The sequence below is a fragment of the Uloborus diversus genome, unplaced genomic scaffold (assembly GCF_026930045.1).
Source record: "Uloborus diversus isolate 005 unplaced genomic scaffold, Udiv.v.3.1 scaffold_435, whole genome shotgun sequence".
Taxonomy (NCBI): Eukaryota; Metazoa; Arthropoda; class Arachnida; order Araneae; family Uloboridae; genus Uloborus; species Uloborus diversus.
In genome coordinates, this window is record NW_026558610.1 from 16,194 (window position 1) to 25,978 (window position 9,785).

The 9,785-nt window shown below is 34.6% G+C and overlaps 1 non-coding gene across 1 annotated transcript; it reads right to left on the reverse strand.

Annotated features, from left to right (window-relative positions):
* On the reverse strand, nucleotides 1-117 carry Trnal-caa (transfer RNA leucine (anticodon CAA)). Its single transcript has 2 exons — nucleotides 80-117; nucleotides 1-46 (listed from the first exon to the last, which is right to left on the reverse strand). It is a non-coding gene; the product is annotated as a tRNA-Leu (tRNA).
* Nucleotides 118-9,785: the final 9,668 nt, after the last annotated feature.

Sequence of the window (9,785 nt, forward strand, 5' to 3'; positions counted from 1 at the left end):
TGTCAGAAGTGGGATTCGAACCCACGCCCACATTCGTGGACCAGAACACTCACACTCCCGCTATAGGAGTAAGGATCACCTTGAGTCTGGCGCCTTAGACCGCTCGGCCATCCTGACATATCCCACGATAAGCCAAGTTGTAATGTAAGCTTTTAACTTAGCGCCATCTATTGGGTGAAAATATAATGTTTCGTTCTTGCTTGCTAGTTTGTTTGCAGACAGTAAATAAACTAAAGAAAGACTGAGAATTGGGAAGTTTGTTGCAAAAAAAAAAAAAAAAAAAAAAGATTGATTCCCTTTCATATTTTTGTCACTTTTCATTCCCTGCTCCTTGATCCCAATCCAGCAGGTCGATCATTTAAAATTTTTCTGCGGAAGAAGGGGGGGGGGGGGTTCAAAGGGTGCATTCTTAATGCTTCTTTTTGCAAATTCAAAATAAACTACAATATAACGAGACTGCCCCTTGAGAATCTCTTGATTGTAAAATAATGAAAAGAAGAAAAAATAAAAAAATAATTCTATGATTCACTTTCACCTGCAGGGGCGCCTTCTGGGGGGAGGGAATTGGGAATCTATCCATCAGGGCTCGATTAAGGCATCAGGGCAGGCCGGATCTCGGATTTATAAATTTTGGGCCCCCTGCAAGAAAATAGGTAGGGCCTCTCTCCAGAGGCCAGCAGTGTACATTTGCAACGCAAAGCACTATTTTTTCCCCCAACTTTTTTTTTTTTTTTTTCAAATTCTTGGGTCGTTGCGTCCTTTAAGCAGGGCCTGATTACCACACAGGCCTACTAGGCCTGGGTCTCCCTCTTCCTAAGGGGCCCCAAATTACGTAAAGAATTATGCATAGCATTACAACTATACGAAAAATGCACACATTTTTAAAATAATGACTTGTTAATTGGGAAAAAAAAAACCTTTTGTCAGTCAGAATTTTTATTCACTCTGCCAGTAGCAAATTTACCATGCCATTATTAAGAGAGGCCCCAAAGGAGATTCATAAATGCATATGATAAATGACTTACATTATTCTGTGATAGGCTAAGGGGCCTCCAAAAATTCATTTTAACGGGTCCCCAAACCTGTAAATCAGTCACTGCATTCTACTATAGAGCCTTCAGGGGCCCGCCAAACTTTTGTGGGCCTAGGGTCTTACTCTTAGTCGGGCCCTGCCATTAAGGAGGCCCCCCCCCCCAACCACACTGCGAGATCTGCGAATACACATATGGGATTCAAGGCACCCTTTTCGATGCAAGAAATATCGTCTTTCCATCGTTAAGCTTATAATAAAATATAAGCCTATAAATGTAAAGATATCCGACTAAACTTCATAAAATCAAAATTTTATAAGTTATCTGTGGAGAGGTCAGGGAAAGGGATTAGTCTGCCCCCAAGCAGGGGTGCCCACAGGGGGGATTATGGCGCAAGTTGCGCCATCAAAATTTTTGGGGGGGATTTTTTTTCCAGAAGTTTTGATTTTCTTTAGAATATATGAAATTTTTGATTTTTTGAAGGGAAAAATATTTAAACTTATTCAACAAGAAATAGATGCATAAGTAATAATTTTTTCACGTACTCTTTCCAAATTTTAATACCCGTGTCTCTTTTCAATAAAGGGAACATCAGAGACAGGATGGAGCTGGTACCCGTTTCAAAGCTGGATCAGACGACTTGTTTTCCATTTAATTTATTATAAATCTTCCGGATGTAGCATAATTCTGCATGATGAATACGTGTGACAGTGATGAGAGGGAGAGAGATCAAAAATGACTAAAATAAAAAGTTTTCCTCTCTCCTTAATTTATTGTTTGTAATAATTCTGACTAGTGGTTGGAAGTAGCGCGCTACAAGTAGCGACGCTACTGTAGTAGCTACATTTTTTAGTAGCTTGTAGTGTAGCGCACTACTTTTTACAAAAAGTAGTGCAGTGAGTAGTTAACTACAAAAAAATAGTAGTTTGTAGCGATTTCTGGAAACTACTTTTAAATAAACTGAAAAAAAAAAAAAAAATCAAGGTTCAAACGAATTTAACTGGCGCAAATTTTACACAAGGTACATCATCAGATGCAATGAGAAATAAGACTCATAAAAATACCAGCTGACCTCAGGCATTTCATTTTGACGCCATACGATCTATCTGTTTGACGCCATTAGTTTGTAAACGTAATTTTCATATTTCACCAATATTTTTTGGAAAAAAGCACTTATTTTCGCGAAAATGAAGATAGCTGTGCTTTCGCAAGTTGCAAATTTTGTGAATTTTATATGAACAGACTGAAGATTGAAAAACAAAAATATTTTAGCGGGCTTAAATTTTCGACAGTATTCACCTAATAAAAAGAAGCTACTGAAAATGTTATAGAAAAGGAAAAAATTGAACTGTTCTGGAGGACTTACAATAAATACGAGCATTACAGTGTATGAGAGTATGATAACTGGCATTTTTCATAGTGTCTTCTGATGAGCTAATTTATCAATCGTTTTTTGTTCAAACCTCTTACGGTGTCTGTGTGTGTATTAGGGTGTCCCCCCCCCCCAAAAAAAAAATCGAAAGTTGATTTTTCAAGTCGCACACTCTTATATTTTATCCTTTTACGTCAAAAAAAAAAGAAAAAAATCATATAATTTGAACAACGGCAACAAGTGCCCATTATGTCTGAAAGTGAGAACAAGCACTTGTAATGCTAGGCAAAATTAAAATAAAATGTTTTTTTTAGAAACTCAAAATTTATGTTGATAAAACATTGCTCCCATACCCCACATATGCACCACAAAAACATGTATTTAAATTAAAAGCCATTTATATATCCCACACGTGGCCTAACATTTATAATTTTCATCAAAAAATTAAGTTTTTGATACACATTTTCAGAAAAGTAAGATTTTACGAAATTATCAAGCTGAAAAAAAAAAAAAAAAAAAAAAAAAAAAAAAAAAAAAAAAAAACAGTAAAATAGAAAAGTGGGTAATTAGCGTTAAATAGAAAATTTTGTTTTCCTGCAATTTTTAAGTCACCCACGTAGTATTCAAAGATATGGATTTTTTCCAGGTTGAGTTAAAATTTTCATTTAAAATATATTATGTATTTATTATTCGTTTGTAATTGTTGATTTGTAAATGTGTTCGCCAGTAATTTTTGAACTTCATATTCCATTTAAATTTATATGTAATTTTTTGAAAGATAACTGACAAAAAAAAATCATTTTTTAAAATAAAATTATAAATTTTAGGTCAAGTGTGGCATATCAAAATTCTTTTTAATTTGAATAAATGTTCTTGTGGTACATGTGGGGTGTTGGGTACAGGGGAAATGTTTAATTAACAGAAATTTCGAGTTTCTAATTTTTTTTTTCTTTTTTTCGATTTGGCCTAGCATACAAGTACTGTTTTACACTTTCAGATGCAAGTCGGCACGGATTGCCGTTGTGCAAAACTATATGAAACTTTTTTTCACGATTGTTTTGACACAAGAGGAAAAATACAAGAGGGTATGCGACTTGAAATATTGACTTTCATTTTTTGAGGGACAACCTATTGTGTATGCTTTTTATTTACTTATTTTTTAGAAAGTAGCGAAGTAGCGACATTTCAAAAGTAGTTTGTAGTTGCTACATTTTGAAAAAAGTAGTTGTAGTTAACTACATTTGTAACAAAGTAGTTGTATTTGTAGTTCGCTACAAAAAAAATGTAGTTTTTCCAACTACTGATTCTTACCACTATGCACTGGTCTTTCATTGATTCATTTGCACCTTGACAATCGTTAAGAGCTAGTTTTGAAGTTTGCGAATAACATATTTTTAATCCCTCTAATCGACAATTACTATAATTTTTTCATAAACTAGCTGAAGTTTATGTAGAATTTTTCATTTCACTTTACTATCATCTTCTCTACCATTTTTAAACTAATTGGTTCAATTTATCATTAGATGATTTTTATTAAAACTTTTAAGTAATGTTGGTTTTTGCTAATGGAAGCATAGAAAGTATCTGATATGCATAGAAGGATGTTTGATTCGTTAAAATTCTCGAGTTTTGATTTTCCATGTGTGTTGAATAGCTGAATCCATTTTTTAGGATTTCCGAAGAATATCTGTCACAGGGTATCTGTGTGCTATCCATCCTTTTTGACTATGTAACTTCAATTTTGTAAAACTTTCAGGAGAGCGTCCCTCATTGTAACGCCCGAATAACACCATCTTTATTATCAAGAGTCATCTAAAACTGCGTTTCTATAACTGCAATTTAAAAAAAAATTATAAGAGAGAGATCTGATTACCCCCATCTCTTCTTAACACAATCAAAGACAATCCTAGAATTGCGTTTTTGGAGTATCTATTTCGAAAAACTGCCGGTTGAATGGCACTGAAACTCACCTTCCACTAACATTATCAAGATCAGGGCCGACGCCGAGGGGGGAGAGGGTGCTACCCCCCCCCCCCCCCGTTTTTCATTAGTGGGGCCGCCAATTTCCTTTTGGCGATGTAACAAACGAAGAAAAAGGGAAACTCTTCGTTGTTTTAAAAAATTAAAATAGTAAATACAAATGAACAACTGTAAAAATAGTGACAAAAATATTTTTCAGTAAAATTTGAATGGAAAAGGTAATGTTAAAATACAATTTAGGAACATCCATTATTCTCTTTTATTAAGATTATCAAAGTAAGAGTCGCGGAAATGTGCGCTTCAAACATTTTTAACGCAAAAAATAGTACTCAGTGCACTATTCACTAGGCCGTAGAGTGAGTATGTTTGCCTAGTCGAAAACTATGGGCCTGGCTCAAACCGAAGTATTGTGCATGAATAAAATTAGCATAATAGGAGGGAGAACCGGCGACAAAACTAACATGGTGCACGCTTTGTCTCTCGGCGGCCCTGGTTATACAAAACCATGCTTCATGGTTCTTCAGTTAAAAAAAATAAATAAATAAAAAATTTATAAATAAATAGAATGGCTTAATAGGGGCCGCCGAAACATTCCCATACGTATTTTTTTTAAAGAAAAATATTGTTCTGAAAATCGTTGAAAAAGGGAAACTGTCGCCGAAATGTATGTGAAACAGAGAGAGAGAGAGGAGAAAAAAAAAACAGTTTAATGCTAAGAGAGATTCAAATTATTGTGATGAATGATCACACCAGAAGTTCTAAACGTTTGAACGTAAAAATCGTAAGTGAATCAAAGCTTAATTAAGAGATGCAGGAGGAACATTTAAAATAAAATGAAGTGGAATAAATAAGACCTAAGTTATCGCACAAAATTACCACATCCGTTCAAAATGTTAAAAGTTCTTTTTCTGGGGTCGCAGACGCTTGTATTTCAAGAAAACAAAAATATTAGGCTGGTAATTGGCTGGTACTATTTTTAATTTTATTATGGAAAAATCCAAGCAAATAATCGTGTTTGGCAAAGGAAAATTCGAAGAAAGTATTACCACAGTATGTTTATCAATAATTAAAATTTAAAATGAAGACAGGGACGTAGCCAAACTGAGGTGGAGAACTCCAATTCCTTCTTTTTACGTCCCCAAAGCTGGTCAGGAATTGAGTTTTTAAAACTTAGGCCTTGAAAAGAATCAGGGAAAACGTTCTAAAACCCAATTTCTTGCCCTAACGTCATTAAAAGTGGCCTGCACATGAGTATTTAGGGCTGCAGTTTCGAAAACCATGAGAGTGTTCCCAACGTAACTTCCGAGAAATGCCCTTTCAGTTAATCGATCATCATCATTCACGACCGAATAAATTTCGTCTTTTGCACTTTAATTAAAAAAAAAAAAAACTCCCTTAGGTCTCCCGAACCTGTTTTCCTCCTAATATTACCAAACATCCTCAAAAATTTTATTGTTAAGGCTTTAGAAAATTTTTCGAGGGAGATCTCCCAAACCCCCACCCCTCGAACAGTATTTAAAATCGCCTATGATTGTGTTAATTGAATTTCAATTTTGAACATTTTTCGGGGGAGGACTCCGAATCTCTCCACCCATTAACATTAGCATTATCAAAAATCTTCTAAACCTGCGTTTTCTATAGATCGGAAATTTTTCGAGAGAATGCTCCCCCCCCCCCTCTCTCTCTCTCCCAACATCACCAAAAAACGTCTTAAATCTCGTTTTTAGTGTTTCAAATTCAAAACATTTCTGTGCACGAGCCCCTTCAAAACTCCCCCCCTCCCCCCTCCTCCTTCAGTGAAGTAAGTGAAGTAAGTTCAGTAAAGCTTAAATTACGTTTTCGGAGCTTTAATTTCAAGAAACTGGCAGTGCACTCCATTTTAACAAAAAAAAAGTCAACAACCACATTTTAAAGCTTTCATTTTCAAAAACTTTTGGAAGGATGGCGTTCGCATCTCTATTCTCCTTAATTTCACTATAAATCGCATAAAATTGCATTTTTCGAACTACAATTTTCAAATTTTTCCCGGGGGAGAACCCCCGGATCCCCCTTTACCTGTCACAATCAAAAATAATTCACAATTGCGTGCTTAGAGTTTAAAGAAGTTTGAAAATTTATCAGGGGATAATACTCCGAGTCTCTTCCTCCTATAACATCACCATAGATCGTCTAAATCCGAGTTTTTCAACTAAAATCTTGAAAAATTGCCGGGGGAGAGCCCCCGGATCCCCTCTCATAATTAAATAAAACGTACGATTGTGTTTTGGGAACCTAAATTGGGGCAAAAATTATCGGGAGAGGATATATTGGACTTCTTCTCTACTCCTCTCCAACTTAAAATATAGTTTAAAGCTGCGTTTTTATATCTTCAATTTCGAAAAATGCCAGGAGGTAGCCCATCCCCACTAAACATTCTCCTTACAATTAAATTTATATTGCTAGTATACTGAGATCCAGTAAAATAACAATCCGTGCTAAACCAGAAGCGAAATCTCTCTCTCTGCATATTGGAACATGCGTTTGAAACAATTAGGGGGCCGCCAAATGCGTACCCCCCTCCCCAGTTTTTTTTGACCTAGCGACGGCCCTGATCAAGATTTATCAAAACTAATACAACTAACTTTACATAAAGCTACAAGTTCGAAAATTAAAGTAGGGCGCTCGTCAACATTATTAAAGATCGTCTTAAATTTCATTTTCAGGGCTTCAATTTCGAGAAACTTTCGGGAGAGCTTCCGAAAACTCTTTTTCTTAACGTCACAAAGGTCGGCTACAATTGTAATTTTAGAGGATCAATTTCAGAAAACTGCCTGTCCCCTAACCATTGATAGACTAAAATAGGGTTTTTAACTGGGCTGTGGAGTCGGAGTCGAAGAGTCGGAGTCGGACTAATTTTGGGGTAAAGGAGTCGGAGTCGTTAGAAAACATGTCGACTCCGGGCTTCTTTTTGTCTTTCATTTTTACTGACTCTCATTGCATTTTTTAAAAACTGACTACTAGCAATTGCTTCGATTACATGTATAAAGAGTAACTAATGAAAAAATAACTGCTACAATGGCAATCAGCTAGCTTGAGTGCTTATCGAACTTTCTGTAGCCGTCCCCTAGTTTGCTTGCTTTTTTAACTTAACTAATATATAGCAACTGTCAGCAAACAGTTTCATCGCCTAACATTTTCAAGTAATCAATTTCAAATAAAATAAAAATATAGTGTTTTGTTCGATCTCACTTATAAAATAGTAAAAGGGACGTAACAATTTAGTAAGTCGGGGACCGTACCTCAGGTGGAAAATTTTGAGAGTGATCGACAAATTCAAATAAGTTCTGGCGCGAAAGCACGAATACAAAAGATCCGATGAAATAATTTAATGTTTTTTTTTTCTTTATTAAGACTACAGTAAAACCTGTAAAGTTGACCACCCTTGTAAGTTGACCACCTGTCTATGTTGACCGCTTTTGTCAGGAACGGAATTAGTCCTATCTCATATAATGAAGGAAAACCTCTGTAACTCGACCACCTCTCTATCTTGACCACCTGTCTATCTTGACCACTAATGTACGCCAAATTTGGTTTGGAGTATTGTAAAAAACCCTTTATAAGTTGACCACTTGGTTTATTTTTTTAAACTTTCTTCAGCAAATTATTTTATTTTATTATTTACTTATTTTTTATTATTATTTCTTTTTTTTTTTTTTTTTTTGAAAGCTTTCCAAAAATGTTTTTAATGCTTTGATGACAGAATAGTATTTTACTAACTAAACAGCAGCATAAAGCTTATGCTGCTCTTTATTCTCCATACTTGTTTTTCATTTGTTGTTCTATTTGAGATAGCTTTTTGTACTCTATTCAGTGAAAACAGGTGTCAGTAGAAAAGTTCAGTCTTTTCTTTCAGTTGCAATATGTTGTGGCAACACAGGAATCGTGCTAAAAAGAGCAGGCCCGGATCTATACATTTTGGGTCACCCCTGCAGCAAAATATCTAGGGCCTCTCCCTAGTGGCCAGCAGTGTCTATTTGTAAAGTGAATAAGTCTTAGTGCTAGTTTTTTTTTTCTATTTTTTCTTCAATTTCTAGGGTCGTTAGCCCCTTTAAGTACGTGCGCCCCTCGCACTGCGGGTATGCAGATCTGGGCCTGCTAATGAATCAAGTTACATGTTTCTGGTGCAAAGGATTAAGATATTGGATATTTTAATTTTCCCTTTATGAACTGGGAGAGTCGTGCTTATTGCTCTTTGTGCTATAAGTTGTACATAAAAGGCTTGAAAAAGAAAGTTAGCTGAACTTGAGATTAATAAAAAGTATGAAATATTATATTAAAATTAATTGAAAATAGAGAAAGCCAGAGAAAATCAGCCGGCACATATGGAATTTCTAAAACTAGTGTCTAATGCAGTTAAAAACAAGGAAAAAATAACAAAATTATTTGAATAGTATTTTTAACTGTTGTTTCACTTTCAATAATGTTAAACAATGAAAGTGAGTTGAACAGAAAGAATAAGGGTGAATTACTCAAAAAATGAGTACATGGTGCAAGAAATGACAAAAAATTTGAAAAAAAATCATTACCACCCTTTATAAGTTGACCACCTGTCTAAGTTGACCACCAAAGTACTGCACCGCGAGTGGTCAACTTACACAGGTTTCACTGTATTTCTATAAGTTTGGTTCTCACTAAAAAACTTGAAACAAAATAAGTATAAATAATTTCTTGATTACAATTCTAAATATTTGCAGTTAATCTTAAAATCTTCACATTAAGGTTAATTCTAAAGCAGCCAATAAAATTGAAATTAAAAATTTAGCGAAGAAGAAATATAGGTATAGTAAAAACTATTCGTATAAATCTGTATACCGCCGCATTTTGTGTAAAATTTGCTCCTGACGTATATGTGCCCTATTTTCGTTGAAATTTTATTGATGAAATATAATTTAAAATATAATCGGGAGAATTTTCAGAATTTAAGTATTTATACTTTTTTTATAAACTCTGAAATTAACTTTAGGTGTCACCTACCACATGGTTGTCACCCGGGGCAAACCACACCCTCTCAAGAACTTGGACTTAGAAAAAAAAAAAAGCTTTTTTCCTCTCAAATTACAGCTTTTAAAAATTGAAATCACACGATTTGATCAATATCTATTTGTTAAATATTAAAGGGGGGCAAGGTAATCCTTTTCAATTTTTTTAAAGGAATTTTTAAGTCATTTCATTTTTAAACTCGTAACTGTTGGAAAATTTGATTTTTAAATTGAATTTCTTACGTTGTATGCGTCTTGGGTTTACAAAAAAAAAAAAAGCGAAATTTTCATAAAAAGGAATTAATATTTTAATCTCTGTTTAGAGGTTTCCCCCTTCTCCTGAAGGGAGAGAGGGAATTGAAAAATACAATTAAAAAAAATTCG